Consider the following 16,959-nt stretch of genomic DNA (forward strand, 5'->3'; position numbering starts at 1 on the left):
ATTGGAGTTTCAGCTTCAGCATTAGTCCTTCCAATGAACACACAGGACTGATCTCCTTAAGGATGGACTGTTTGGATCTCCTTGCAGTCCAACGGACTCTCAAGAGAATTCTCCAAGACCACAGTTCAAAAGCATCAATTTTTTGGCACTCAGCTTTCTTCACAGTCCAACTCTTACATCCATACATGACCACTGGAAAAACCATAGCCTTGACCAGACGAACCTTTGTTGGCAAAGTAATGTCTCTGCTTTTTAATATGCTATCTAGGTTGTTCATAATGTTCCTTCCAAGGAGTAAGCGTCTTTTAATTTCATGGCTGCAATCACCATCTGCAGTGATTTTGGAGTCCCCCAAAATAAGGTTCTGACACTGTTTCCACTGTGTCCCCATCTATTTCCCATGAAGTGATGGGACTGGATTCCATGATCTTAGTTTTCTGAATGTTGAGTTTTTAAACCAACTTTTTCACTCTCCTCTTTCATTTTCATCAAGAGGCTCTTTAGTTATTCTTCACTTTCTGCCACAAGTGTGGTATCCTCTGCATATCTGAGGTTATTGATATTTCTCCTGGCAATCTTGATTCCAGCTTGTGTTTCTTCCAGCCCAGCGTTTCTCATGATGTACTCTGCATATAAGTTAAATAAGCAGGGTGACAATATACAGCCTTGAGGTACTCCTTTTCCTATTTGAAACCAGTCTGTTGGTCCATGTCCAGTTCTAATTGTTGCTTCCTGACCTGCATAGAGGTTTCTCAAGAGGCAGGTCAGGTGGTCTGGTACTCCCATCTCTTTCAGAATTTTCCACAGTTTATTGTGATCCACACAGTCGAAGGCTTTGGCATAGTCAATAGAGCAGAAATAGAGGTTTTTCTGGAACTCTGTTGCTCTTTCTATGATCCAGCTGATGTTGGCAATTTGATCTCTGGTTCCTCTGCCTTTTATAAAACCAGCTTGAACATCTGGAAGTTCACGGTTAATGTATTGCTGAAGCCTGGCTTGGAGAATTTTGAGCATGTGAATTTTATTAGCGTGTGAGATGAGTGCAATTGTGTGGTAGCTTGAGCATTCTTTGGCATTGCCTTTCTTAGGGATTGGAATGAAAACTGACCTTTTCCAGTCCTGTGTTAGTAGTGTATTGGTGTTTATCTTTCTGGATTAATTCACTCTGTATAATGGGCTCCATTTTAACATAAAATTCAAGATGAAAATTAAAAGTAGTTAATGATAGATTTCACAAGAATGTTCTAGATTATAAACTTTCTGAAACATGTAGAAATATCACTAAGCAGGCATCTATAATTTTCAAAATACTCTTTTAAAATATATGTTTGAGTAATCACAAACATGAAGAGATGTGGAAACAGGAAGGATTCACACTGTGGGAGCAGAGAGCAAGGGAACTCAGCTCCTAGTCAAAAGGGTTAGGAGTCACTGTCCAAGGAACTGGTGCAGAAGCTAAAAATCTAAAAGATACATGGAAGGAAGCTGAACAAACTATAGTAAAAAAACATTCTAGGCAAAATGAAACAAAGCAAGGAAGATAGTGCAGGATCATGGTATGTTCAGGGAACTGATCAGGTCTGGTGTAGCTGGACTGGAGGAGGGGAGGATAGGGCAGGAATGAAGCTGAAGCCCAGGCAAGGGCCAGATCTAGGAGAGACCCAGGACAGTGGGGGGAAAAGTAGCTTCTCTTCTAGGGAAAAGGGGTAGCCATCCAAGGGTTTAGGGAGCAGAGACACAATTATACTTCTGTGTTTAAAACAAAGTCTGGCTGAAGAATGGAACCAGTATTAGAGGGAGCAGAAGAGGGTTCCAGGGATATTAATTCATGGACTGGGGATCACCCAGGATATTGATGGAGCAATTTGTGGTAGAAGGTATGGAAAGAAAATAAATCTTTAAAAGATTTAAGTAAAAGAATGTTTAAAACATACAACAAAGTCTAATATGTAGGAGGGATAAGCAAAGCAAGAGAGAAAGACGTTCTCCAGCTATAAAATAACTAGAGAATCATCCCTGCCATGTATGATCATGGGAATAAAAATATAAATGTGACAATGTAGACTATATTAAGCATCTCTTATACTGCCTGGTGCATAAAAGGAACTCAAAAAATGAAAATGGCTATCTTTAGAATGAAATAACAATTCACACTTCTTACAAGTGATGTGAGGTTGAATCTTTTTCTGGGTCAAATCCTTTATTTTGCACTCTACCATTGGGTGCAAAGACTGCAGTTCACCAGTGCAAGTGAAAAGGAATGTGGCAGGAGGCTGTCTATGTGGAAAGAGTCTATACTGTGACCTCCAGATTATGAATGCTCCACCTTTACATGCTGGCAGCCAATAAAAATGTCATTTGAGAATATATATCAAGCAGTTTGGTGACATTTTTCTCTTAAAATTATGAAGACAATGAAGAGCATGATCTTGATCATGGTTTGGGTTCTTTTCCAGGGAGTCTGTTTTTACTCCTATGGATTATGCCTTTCTGATGAAACCATTTTGGGATGGAATAAAATCTTGAGACTCTATAGTTTGTGCCTCCATTGGCCAAGACATAGTTCTTGGCGGGGATGCTATAGAACTGCAGTTGACCCACACACAAGGTACTCATAGATGGAGATGGCCACACACAGACCTCTCTGGTGGGAGGGGCACAGGAGAGCCATCCCACAACAGAAGAAGCCTGTTTTACTTCCCTAACTATAGACACAGACCATCACTATCACCGAGGAGGAGGGTGGTGTTTCTGTATTATAGGTTAACACGCATACATTTAGAATTAGTATTGACAAGGCTGCAGTTCTAACATAGAACAGGAGTTGAATGGGCTTCTATCTAAGTTTGTAAGACCTCCATATCTTTATACAGAATTATTTTCTCTGAATATTCTGAAAGACAGGGGAGTCTGCATGGTACAGTCTTTCTGGTTTCAAATAGTTGGACACGATTTAGGACTGAAAAACAGCAACTCTAAACATTCTATTGTGCCACTACAATGGAGCTGTATTTTACTCAGGAATTAAATAAGTGGGGAAAATTTGTATGGAGAAAAAATTATTCTTGAACATTCTTTAAATCACCCACAAAGAATGGTTCAAGTCAGTTCAGTCGCTCAGTCGTGTCTGACTCTTTGCAACCCCATGAATCCCAGCATGCCAGGCTTCCCTGTCCATCACCAACTCCTGCAGTCTACTCAAACCCATGTCCATCAAGTTGGTGATGCCATCCAGCCATCTCATCCTCTGTGTTCCCCTTCTCCTCCTGCCCCCAATCCTTCCCAGCATTAGGTTCTTTTCCAATGAGTCAACTGTCGCATGAGGTGGCCAAAGTACTGGAGTTTCAGCTTCAACATCAGTCCTTCCAATGAACACCCAGGACTGATCTCCTTTAGGATGGACTGGTAAGATCTTCTTGCAGTCCAAGGGAATCTCAGAGCCTTCTCCAACACCACAGTTCAAAAGCATCAATTGTTCAGCGCTCAGCTTTCTTCACCATCATGGTATATGTGGTTTTATACATACTTTGTGGTCTTGCAATAAGCCTAACATGGTCAGGCTTTCTCAAGCATTTAGACAAATTCCTACCTTTTTAGTGGAGAAACCAGATGAAACACTAGGCCTCCATTTAGTGGTTAGTTTTTTAAAATAAATGTTTGTCTGTCTTCTGCATTTTAAAAAAAAATATATACAATGTTTAAAAGTTGCTTTCTATTTATAATTACTACAAAACGTTGGCTACATTACCCATGTTGTACAAAACATCCTTCAGGCTATCTTATATCAAATAGTTTGTACACTCGCCATCACTAAATAATCCCCCATGCACTACTAATCACTAGTTCGTTCTCCACATCTGTGAGTCTACTTTTCTGATTATATTTTCAAGCACATGTTAGTTGAGTAAGTTAAAGCTACTCAATTCTCCTGCATACAAAAGAAAAGTACTTTTCTAAATCTATATTCAAAATCAACACTCAAAGTCCTATTCTAATTTTTAAAATCAATGTTCAAGAATAACTTGAATCAATTTATTGTCTAATTTAACTAGTAACTTACCTGACTCTTTTGCCATGTCACTTGAAACAGTAAAACACCATTGGCCTAATTAGTCAAGCTTTTAATAAATTGGAATATTGAATGTGCAGAAAAGAGGGGGAGTAATGTAAGATTTCCCTCCTCTTTGCTCACTCATATGTGTACATTAATCCAAACAAATCCCAATCTCATGTCATTCTAGACTTTTATTCATGCTTATTTAATTTTAGAACTGAAAGACAAGTCCAAGATTATCTGCCATGCCAGATACCTTCTCTTTGCCCTTCTGGATATACTTTCTTCCTTCTCTACCATGTTTATGGCCTCTGTGGGATGGCCTAGGGACCACATCAACAAGCCCCCTTACTTTCTGTCTTCCTGTTGGGATCAACAAATGGGAAGCCCTGGCAGGAGATGGATGGAAGAAAACAGAAGGAGATCAGTGAACATATTCCCCTGGCTCCATCCTCTTAAATTTTCCCAGATACAATTGCAGTTTCTTCAAGATATCCTCCCCTGCAAAACTCGAAGTTCCACAGATGCCTCCTTCTCCCATTTCTTTGGATCTAGGCTGATAACAACTCATTTAATATCACCCAACTCCCATAACTTAATAACACTCCTGAAGTATTTTCAATTCTGTATACTGTTTTTTGATTTCTAAATGCTACAATTTAATTTTACACATGAAAACACTGAACCTGAGGAAATACGGCTGTCAAGTTCAAGGTAACACAACCACTAGCCAGCCAGTGAATGACAGTGGGAAGAAACCAGAACATCCCATTGCCAGGAACAGAAGCTTCTCTGAAGCAAATTAAACAGATGAAAAGGTGGAGATGTTCTTTGGACCACAGAGCAGGGAAGTTCAGTGGGACTGAGTTGGAGAATGGGAGGAGGCAGAGTCCAATCTTTATTATCAGGAATGTGTCTCTTTTCTCCATCCCTCTCCTTAGCTCCAGGTTGACAGGCAGGCTGTCCCCACAGAACAGAAAATGCAACTACTAGAAGCTGTATCTTTACTCATCCCAAAAGTTCTAGCAAAGTCCCAGAGGCAAGTATAGTTAAGTTAGCACTACTCACAAGCCCACCATGAACAAATTAAGTGAATCCTGAGTGCTTAAATCAAGACAGTGGGCCGTCCCTGGAGTGAGGAAATAGGGTCACCCCCACCCTCAAGACATAGACTCAGGTGGGGAATGTATGACTTCTAAGAGAAAGAGACAGACAGAAAGCAGAGGAAAGAAACATTCCCTAGAAATAAAGGTAGAAGAAATGTAGAACTAAGAAACAACTGGTATACCAAAGCAAGAAGAGAATCAATTAACTGAACCTAATTCAATTTATGTTTCACTATGACACATACAGAAATGAAACAATCTGACCTAACCGAAATCTTATTCCATGGAACCTAAAGAAAATAATCAAACTGTACATACCAATGATCAACATTAGTCTTGTAGTTACAAGCCACAGAGAATTATCACATACATTATCTCATTTAATTCAGGTATTCCAGATTTGGAATTCCATATACTCTCCCTGTGGCCTTTTTCAAGGTCAGACAAATGTTTGTGAACTTTGAGAATCCAAAGATTATTTATAAATGCTTCGATGGTGTTCACATGTGGTTAAGAAACGACAGTGTAAACATTTCCGAAAAACTCATGGTTGTCAGTTTTATTGTGCTAAGAATCACTGTGGAAATTCAGCCAGAGACTCATTAGGATATATTTCTTAGTCAAAGGCCAAATTTCTTGGAATGGTCATGTCTTCTTTTCTGCAATCTACATTTTACCCAGGCCCCAGGGTAACTCTAATACTAAAAATACAGCTTCACCACTCCCTGTGAAAACCACTGACCAAGGCTTTTGCCATAATATTGTAGAAAAGCATGGATATATGTGCCTAAAGGAGATCAGTCCTGGGTATTCATTGGAAGGACTGATGCTGAAGCTGAAACTCCAATACTTTGGCCACCTCATGTGAAGAGTTGACTCATTGGAAAAGACCCTGATGCTGGGAGGGATTGGGGGTAGGAGGAGAAGGGGACAACAGAGGATGAGATGGCTGGATGGCATCACTGGCTCAATGGACATGAGTTTGAGTAAACTCTGGAAGTTGGTGATGGACAGAGAGGCCTGGCATGCTGTGATTCATGGTGTCGCAAAGAGTCAGACATGACTGAGAAACTAAAATGAACTGCTGTGCCTACATACCCAGAAATGTGTCATTTGTATAAAAATCTCAAACAAATGATCAAGAGGTGAAGGCTAGCAGACTCTTATGAGATTTTGAGACAAAGTTTGGTTCACTCTGGTGAAATTTAGAGGTCAGAAAATACATGAAGATGACCCAATGATGAAGTATTTAATAAGCTTGGGGAGAAAACAAATGGTGTGGAATCACTCAATTTAGAATGCAAACTAGAACTTGATTGAGAAGGTTAAGAGGAAAGACCAAACACAATAACATGAAAGACTGAATTTGTTTTGTCCTTTCTTGATAAAGGTAAAAATATTTAATACAAATAACCTTTGCTATATATATATATATATATATATATATAATATATATATGTATATATATATATATATGCATATTTAAGTTTATATATATATAAATTATACCTATATGTAAAACAGTATATAAAATTGCATATATACAGTTTCAGACATTTTCTAAATTTCTCAGTTATGACAACAGATGGATTGAAGATTCCCAAAATTTGCAACAGAAACTCACATCATGTGATATTTTCAAATGTACTTTTCTAAATGATGATGGCAACTATGGATCAACCCCAGTTGGTAGACATGAGGTCAGTAATCCCCATGTCAGAATTTATTTGGTGCTTATAGTTAGAAAAACTAACTGTCAAAAATCAAAATATATGTCTGTCAAAGCTCAAAAATATTTTCAGTGCATTTCACATCAGAGGTAGGTGGAAACACCCAGTCTCAGGAGGAAATGTCTGAGAAATCTGGTGACAGATGTGATATGAGGACAGGAAAGGAGAAGTGAGTAAGCAAAAGGTGACTCTAAAATCTTGAGCCTCTAGCTGTGTATTCACTCAACTATGCGTCAGTTCAGTTCAGTTCAATTGCTCAGTCATGTATGACTCTTTATGATCCCATGAACCACAGCACGCCAGGCCTCCCTGTCCATCACCAACTCCTGGAGTCTACCCAAACCCATATCCATTGAGATGGTAATGTTGTCCAGCTATCTCATCCTCTGTTGTCCCCTTCTCCTCCTGCACTCAAACTTTACCAGCTTTACAGTCTTACCAAATGAGTCAGTTCTTCGCATCAGGTGGCCAAAGTATTGGAGTTTCAGCTTCAACATCAGTCCTTCCAATGAACACTCAGGGCTGATCTCTTTTACGATGGACTGGTTGGATTTCCTTGCAGTCCAAGGGACTCTCAAGCGTCTTCTCCAACACCACAGTTCAAAAGCATCAATTCTTTAGCACTCAGCTTTCTTTATTGTCCAACTCTCACATCCATACATAACCACTGGAAAAGCCATAGCCTTGACTAGATGGACCTTTGTTGACAAAGTAATGTCTCTGCTTTTTAATATGCTGTCTAGGCTGGTCATAAATTTCCTTCCAAGTAGTGTCTTTTAATTTCATGGCTGAAATCACCATCTGCAGCAATCTTGGAGCCCAGAAAAACACAATCAGCCACCTTTTCTACTGTTTCCCCATCTATTTGCCATGAAGTGATGGGACTGGATGCCATGATCTTAGTTTTCTGAATGTTGAACTTTAAGCCAACTTTTCACTCTCCTCTTTCATTTTCATCAAGAGGCTCTTTAGCTCTTCTTCACTTTCGGCCATAAGGGTGTTGACATCTGCATATCCGAGGTTATTGATATTTCTTTTGGCAATCTTGATTCCAGCTTGTGCTTCCTCCAGCCCAGCGTTTCTCATGATGTACTCTGCATATAAGTTAAATAAGCAGGGTGACAATATACAGCCTTGATGTACTCCTTTTCCTATTTGGAACCAGTCTATTGTTCCATGTCTGGTTCTAACTGTTGCTTCCTGACCTGCATTCAGATTTCTCAGGAGTCAGGTAAGATGGTCTGGTATTCCCATCTCTTTCAGAATTTTCCACAGTTTATTATGATCCTCACAGTCAAAGGCTTTGGCATAGTCAATAAAGCAGAAATAGATGTTTTTCTGGAATGCTCTCCTTTTTTGATGATCCAGCTGATATTGGCAATTTGATCTCTGGTTCCGCTGCCTTTTCTAAATCCAGCTTGAACATCTGGAAGTTCACAGTTCACATATTGTTGAAGCCCGGCTTGGAGAATTTTAAGCACACACACTAGTGTGTGAGGTGAGTGCAATTGTGCGGTAGGTTGAGCATTCTTTGGCATTGCTGTTCCTTGGGACTGGAGTACAAACTGACCTTTTCCAGTCATGTGGCCAATGCTGAGTTGTCCAAATTTGCTGGCATTGAGTACAGCACTTTCACAGTGTCATCTTTTAAGATTTGAAATAGCTCAACTGGAATCCCATCACCTCAACTAGCTTTGTTCATAGTGATGCTTCCTAAGGCCCACTTGACTTCACATTCCAGGAAGTCTGGCTCTAGGTGAGTGATCACACCATCGTGATTATCTGGGTCGTGAAGATCTGTTTTGTACAATTCTTCTGTGTATTCTTACCACCTCTTCTTAATGACTTCTGCTTCTGTTAGGTCCCTATCATTTCTGTCCTTTATTGAGCCCATCTTTGCATGAAATATTCCCTTGGTATCTCTAATTTTCTTGAAGAGATCTCTAGTATTTTCCATTCTATTGTTTTCCTCGATTTCTTTGCATTGTTCCCTGAAGAAGGTTTCTTATCTCTCCTTGCTCTTCTTTGGAACTCTGCATTCAAATGGGTATATCTTTCCTTTTCTCCTTTGCTTTTCATTTCCCTTGTTTTTACAGCTATTTGTAAGGCCTCCTCAGACAGCCATTTTGCTTTTTTGCATTTCTTTTTCTTGGTGATGGTCTTGATCCCTGTCCCAGGTACAATGCCATGTACCTCCATCCATAGTTCATCAGGCACTCTGTCTATCAGATCTAGTCCCTTAACTCTATTTCTCACTTCCACTGTACGGTCAAAAGGGATTTGATTTAGGTCATACCTGAATGGTCTATTGGTTTTCTCCACTTTCTTCAATTTCAGTCTGAATTTGGCAATAAGGAGTTCATGATCTGAGCCACACTCAGCTCCAGGTCTTGTTTTTGCTGACTGTATAGAGCTTTTTCATCTTTGTTTGCAAAGAATATAGTCAATCAGATTTTGGTCTCGACCATCTGGTGATGTCCATGTGTAGAGACTTCCCTTGTGTTGTTGGAAGAGGGTGTTTGCTATGACCAGTGCATTCTCTTGGCAAAACTCTATGATCCTTTGCCCAGGTTCATTCTGTACTCCAAGGCCAAATTTGCCTGTTAGTCCAGGTGTTTCTTGACTTCCTACTTTTGCATTCCAGTCCCCTATAGTGAAAAGGACATCTTTTTAGGGTGTTAGTCCTAAAAGGTCTTGTAGGTCTTCATAGAACTGTTCAACTTCAACTTCTTCAGTGTTATTGGTTGGGGCATAGGCTTGGATTACCGTGATATTGAATGGTTTGCCTTGGAAACGAACAGAGATCATTCTGGCGTTTTTGAGATTGCATCCAAGTACTGCATTTCGGACTCTTTTGTTGACCATGATGGCTACTCCATTTCCTCTAAGGGATTCCTGTCCACAGTAGTAGATATAATGGTCATCTGAGTTGAATTCACCCATTCCAGTCCATCTTAGTTCACTGATTCCTAGAACGTCAACATTCACCTTTGCCATCTCCTGTTTGACCACTTCAATTTGCCTTGATTCATGGACCTAACATTCCAGATTCCCACGCAATATTGCTCTTTACAGCATCGAACCTTGCTTCCATCACAGTCCCATTTACAACTGGGTGTTGTTTTGGCTTTGGCTCCATCTCTTTATTCTTTCTGGAGTTATTTCTCCACTGATCTCCAGTAGCATTTTGGGCACCTGCCAACCTGGGGAGTTCATCTTTCAGTGTCTTATCTTTTTGCCTTTTCATACTTTCATGGGGTTCTCTAGGCAAGAATACTGAAGTGGTTTGCAATTCGCTTGTCCAGTGGACCACATTCTGTCAGACCTCTCCACCACGACCTGGCCATCTTGGGTGGCCCCACACAGCATGGCTTAGTTTCATTGAGTTACACAAAGCTGTGGTCCATGCGATCAGATTGGCTAGTTGTCTGTGATTGTAGTTTCAGTCTGTCTGCCCTCTGATCCCCTCTCTCAGTACCTACCATCTTACTTGGGTTTCTCTTACCTTGGATGTGGGGTCTCTTCAGGGCCGCTCCAGCAAAGCACAGTCTCTGCTCATTACCTATGATGTGGGTTAGCTCCTCTTGACCACCACCCCTGCCCACGGGTGCGGGGTAGCTCCTCTGGGCCTCAGGCCCGGGGTAGCTCCTCTCTACCATGCTTATGCACCATGGCAGCCGCCAGGCTCCTGCGCGTTGCAGCTGCGGCTCTCAGAACCCTTTTGAGTTCTTTACTGCTGCATTGGCAGGTGGGTTCTTTACTGCTGAACCAGCAGTATAACTTTAATTTGTAATGGAGTCAACTTTATCCCTACAACTTTTAATGTGTGTGTTTGACCTACCCCTTTCCCACATCCTACCTGGTAGAATATGCAGAAAGAGTACAGAAACTTGGAGGGAACGAGGGGCAGACCAAAGAGCGATTGGTAGCCACAACGTAATCGGCTCATTTCACTTGTCAAGGTCTGTGTACATACCTGTGTGAGGAGCATCTGTGTGCCAACTTTGTCAGGATGGGATTCAATTAGGCAAGAGTCTGCAAAAAATATGAGGCTTTGATTTTGCTACAAAAATTAGTAAATCAGAAAAGGGCAACTGTTCTTGGCAGACCCATCCATCTTACATACTTTGGCCACTGAAATACGTAAGCATTCCATTATTTCATGTTCTTACATCCATTTCCTGCTCTATTCAACCTGTCATTACACATCACCTTAACTTCCTTCCTTCCTTCCTTCCATTTCTTTCTTCCCTAAGTGCATGAAACCCTTGTCTCCTTGTTTATCACAATGAGACTAAGATCAGCATGGATATGAAAATTGCTTTGTAAATTATGAAGCTTTGAAACAATTTCAGTCATGATTATTTATTTATATGCCAAAATATACAATAGAGTGCAAAGGAAGATGTGAGAAATGCTAAATGCTTAAGATTGCTTACCTTTAGAAAATTATGTTCAAGATCATTTAATAATCTAATCAAAGTGTGTTAGAAATTATGAGACTAGAGAGGTTTCAAATTCCATGGAAAATTGAAAACAAAACATGGAATGAGTTCAAGCTTCAAGGTATATATAATAAGAAATTTCAACAATCTGGGTTGTTGAGTCCTGGGGTGGATGAATCATTAAATCCATGGCTGATTAATGTCAATATATGACAAAAACCACTACAATATTGTAAAGTAATTAGCCTCCAACTAATAAAAATAAATGAAAAAAAAAAAAGGAGACTGTGGACTGACTTCCTAGGAATTGTACAAGGAGCAGAATGGTCACCATCTGATGTGGTCCGACTCTGTAACCAAGCAAAAGGACTGAGAGAAATCAGGTCACCCCAATCCTATTTTCTAGTTCCAAAATTTGATCAAGGCATTAATTTTTTAAAACTCTTATGCAAAGTCCCTATAACTTTAATACAAACACTCAGATTTAAAAATGTAAAATTTTCTACCGAATGGAAAAATAGTCGAAAATTCCAGCTATTATGGTAACAAATAATAAAAATATTTTTTCAAATGCAGGACATGGACATTTTAACAGCAGCCATTACAGCTGAGACTTCTGTTTATAAGACACCCCCAGAGGTTCAAAAATCAGAGGTGGTGATAGCAAAACAAGAACAAGTTTCTCTGTTTTTCCATGTATCCCCACAAAGGCTTTATGATCTGAAGTGTTTAGAAAAAAATATATTTCAGCCACATGAAAAATGTCAAACCTTTCAGTGACCTGTCATCATAAACACTGTCACAGAACTTCCACATCAAAGTTAATGACATCCTTGTTAGAAGATCCTTCAGCTACCCTTTATGTATATCTTTATGAATATATTGATATCTATATATCTATATTTATTTGAATATTTTTAAGAAAATTAAGAAGGGAAGTTAAAATTCTCTTCTGATTTGAAGGTTTTGTGTGGGATTTTCACTTTTTTCACTCACATATTACTCTGAAATGAAGAGAATTAGGGCAACAAGATAAGTCTAAGTTCTTTATCTTTAGTCCCATTTTAGGAAAATGGGAGCCTGACTTTCTTTTGCGTGCCAGTCATTTAGTGTGTGTGTGTGTGTGTGTGTGTGTGTGATGGGCATATGTATACAAGCATAAGACAGCCACTGCTGCTCAAGCAGCCTGAAAATTTCATACACCACTGACCTAGTCCTGACAAGAGGAGTCCAGCTTGGAAAACAAAACCTCTCCCTCAGTGCTACCTACCCTCAGCCTTTTGGATCTACTTTAAAAACACAAATGATTCAGGGGGAGGCTTTTATTTCACACAAGAAGCATCAAGTGATAAGGGACTTTGTCACCTCAGGGGACTAAGCACCCAGTTATAACATTTGTATGGAAGCTGACTTGTTAAATTTGGCTTCAAAGATAAGGATACTACCAAAGCACTAGGAAGAGGAGAAGCAGGGTCCAGTTAAAAGTGAGGCCAGAGACTGAGGGGTTATTCATCCACTGATAACTACTTAATTATTAATCCTTTTGCTTAAGTGGTATTTAAGCATTGAAAAAGTCTCCATCTTGCCTTTCTCAGTAGATACTGCAAAGTTTTTCTTTTTCTTATGTCAACAACAACATATATAAATCAAATGTCATGAATAGTGACTAGCAAGCAGAGTATTGTTTGAAGCAGAATTGGCAAATAAAACTGCAAAATATTTAAAGTGTATAAAATGAGAATTTGATAGATGTATATATTATATTTTAAATTTACTTTTAATTGGAGTATAATTTCTTTACAATGTGTTGGTTTCTGCTGTACAATGATGTGAATCAGCCATAAGTATACATATATCCCCTCCCTCTTAAATCCACCCACCATGCACCTCATCCCACTTCTCTAGGTGGTCACACAGCACAGAGTAAGCTTCCTGTGTCATGCAGCAACTTCCCACCAGCTGTCTGTTAATATTTTACATATGGTAATGTACTGTGTTTCAATGCTACTCTCTCAATTCAACTTGCCCTCTCCTTCCCGCATTGTATCCACAAACCTGTTCTCTGTCTGTGTCTCTCTTTCTGCCCTGAAAACAGGTTAATCAGTGCCTTTTTTCTAGATTCCATATATACGCAGTAATATACAACATTTGGTTTTCTCTTTCTGACTTACTTCACTCTCCATAACAGGCTGTAGGTTCATCCACCTCAGCTCAAGTGACCCAAATTCGCTTCTTTTTAAGGTTAATTAAAATTCTCTTTTATAAATGTACCACAACTTCTTTATCCATTCCTCTCTCAGTGCACATCTAGATTGCTTCCATGCCCTGGCTATTGTAAACACTGTTGCAATGAATTTTGTGGTACATGTGTCTTTTTGAATTATGGTTTTCTCAGGGTATATGCCCAATGGTAGAATTTCTAGGTCATATGGTAATTTTGTTTGGACTTCCCTGATGGCTGAGTAGCTAAAGAATCTGCCTGCAATGCAAGAGACACAGGAGATGGTTCAATCCCTAGGTCAGGAAGCTTTGCTGGAGGAGGAAATGGCAACCCACTCCAGTATACTTGCCATTTCCACCTATCCCTCTGCCATAGTGCTGACCCTCATTTACATATATATTAGAAAAGAGTTTCCCTTTCTATTAACTTAAGTAACATACCTATCATCTGACATGTTTACCTTTTACTTCTTGAAGAGAACACAGGCAAGTTCCACTCTCTTATACAGCATCAATTATACAACACAATTTTATCAGTTATAGTCATTATGCTATACATTAGATCCTCAGACCTTATAATTTTCATATGTTAAAATGTATAACCTTTTACAATTCAGTCCATATTTCCCCCACTCTCCAAGCCTTGGCAATCACTATCCTACTATGTTTCTGAGTTCCAATTTTTTTTTTTTAATTCCTTACAATTGAGATCATACACTATCTGTCTTTCTCTAACTTATTTCACTTAGCATAAGGCCCTCCAGTTTCATCTATACTGCCACATATGGAAGAATTTCTTTCTTTTTTAATGGCCAAATAAAATTCACATATATATATCACATTGCATTGTTTTAATCTCTTCACCTGTTGACAGATACTTAGATTGTTTCTATAATAGGTTGTTTCTAGGCTACTGGAATATTGATGCAATGAACATGGGACTACAGATTTCTCTTTGAGATAATTATTTCATTTCTTTGAGTATATCCAGAAGTGGGATTAATGGCCACATAACAGTTCTTTTTGATATTCCGTGAGAAACTTCCAGAAAGTATTTCTTGGGAGTTGCACCGATATACATTTCTACCAATAATGCATTAAGACCTCCATTTTCTACACATCCTCAATCAAATTTATTTCTTACTTTTTGGTAAAAGCCATTTAAACAGGAATGAGGTGGTGTATGTTGTACTTTTGATTTGCACTTCCCTGATAATGATGTTGAGCATCTTGTCATATACATCTTGGGCATTCTGTATGTCTTATTTGGGGGGAAAATTGCCTATTCTGTAAAAAATATCATGCATTTTGTATACTGTATTTGAATATATAAAACTCAGTTCCCTATCCATAGACAAAAACAAATTACAGAAATACAAATAATCCCATTTACAATTGCATCAAAAGAATAAAATACTTAGAAATAAATTTAAGCAAGGTGTTGAAAGATCTATGTATGAAAACATTCAAGACACTCATGAAAGAAATGTTTAAAAGACACAAAGGAAACATATTTCATATTTATTGACTGGAAGAATTAATATTGTTAATCCATTCATACTACCCAAAGCTATCTACATATTCACTGCAGTCTCTTTCAAAATTCCAAGGCACTTTTCACAAAACAACAAAAAAAGATTCTACAACTTGTATAAAACTGCTGTTTTTGTTCAGTTGCCAGGTCATGTCTGACTCTTTGTGACTCCATAGACTGTAGCACACCAGACTTCCCTGTCCCTTACCATCTCCTAGAATTTTCCCAAGTTCTTGCCCACTAAATTGGTGATGCCATCCAACCATCTCATCCTCTGTAAGCCTCTTTTTCTTCTGCCTTCAATATTTCCCAGCATCAGGGTCTTTTCCAATGAATCAGCTATTCACATTAGATGGCCAAAATATTGGAGCTTCAGGTTCAGCATCAGTCCTTCCAAAGAGTATTTGGGGTTGATTTCCTTTAAGGTTGACCGGTTTGATCTCCTTGCTGTCCAAGGGACTCTCAAGAGTCTTCTACAGCACCACAGTTTGAAAACATCAGTTCTTCAGCACTCTGCATTCTTTATTGTCTGTCAAACTCTTACATGCATACATGACTACTGGAAAGAGTGTAGACTTGACTATACAGAACTCTGTCAGCAAAGTGATGTTTTTGCTTTTAACATGCTGTCTAGGTTTGTCATAGCTTTCCTGCCAAGAAGCAATCGTCTTCTAATTTCATGGCTGCAGTCACCATCCACAGTGATTTTAGAGCCCAAGGAGAGGGAATCTGTCACTGCTTCCACCTTTCCCCCTTCTATTTGCCATGGAAGTGATGGGACCAGATGCCATGATCTTAGCTTTTTTGATATTGAGTTTTAAGCCAGTTTTTTCACTCTCTTCTTTCACCCTCATCAAGAGGCTCTTTAGTTTCTCTTCACTTTCTGCCATTAGAGTAGCATCATTCGCATATTTGAGGTTGTTGATATTTATCCCAGAAATCTTGATTCCAGCTCTTAGGACTCATCCTGTCCAGCATTTTGCATGACATGCTCTGAGTATAAGTCAAATCAGCAGGGTGACAATATTCAGCCTTGATGGACTCCTTCACTAATTTTGAACCAGCTTATTGTGCCTTGTCTACTTATAACTGTTGCTTTTTGAACTGCATACAGGTTTCTCAGAAGACAGGTAAGTTTGGTCTGGTATTCCCATCTCAAGAGTTTTCCATTTTGAATACAGGCTTACCTCAAGAAACAAGAAAAAATGTCAAATAAATAATTTAACTCTACACCTAAAGCAGATTGAAAAGGAAGAAATTATGAACCCCAGGGTTAGTAGAAGGGAAGAAATCTTAAAAAGCATGGCAGAAATAAATGCAAAAGAAGCAAAAGAGACCATAGCAAAAAAATGAACAAAACCAAAAGCTGGTTCTTTGAGAAGGTAAATAAAATTGACAAGACATTAGCCAGACTCATCAAGAAACAAAGGGAGAAAAATCAAATCAATAAAATTAGAGATGAAAATGGAGAGATCACAACAGACAACATAGGAATACAAAGGATCAAAAGAGACCATTATCAACAACTATATGCAAATAAAATGGACAATTTGGAAGAAATGGAAAAATTCCTAGAAAAGTACAACTTTCCAAAATTGAACCAGGAAGAAATAGAAAATCTTAACAGATCCAATACAAGCATGGAAATTGAAAGTGTAATCAGAAATCTTCCAACAAACAAGCCCAGGACCAGAGGGCTTCACAGCTGAATTCTACCAAAAATTTAGAGAGGAGCTAACACCTAACCTACTCAAACTCTTCCAGAAAATTGCAGAGGAAAGTAAACTTTCAAACTCATTCTATGAGGCCACCATCACCTTAATACCAAAACCTGACAAAGATGTCACAAAAAAAGAAAACTATAGGCCAA

The sequence above is a fragment of the Cervus canadensis genome, chromosome 28 (genome assembly GCF_019320065.1).
Source record: "Cervus canadensis isolate Bull #8, Minnesota chromosome 28, ASM1932006v1, whole genome shotgun sequence".
NCBI classification, from domain to species: domain Eukaryota; kingdom Metazoa; phylum Chordata; class Mammalia; order Artiodactyla; family Cervidae; genus Cervus; species Cervus canadensis.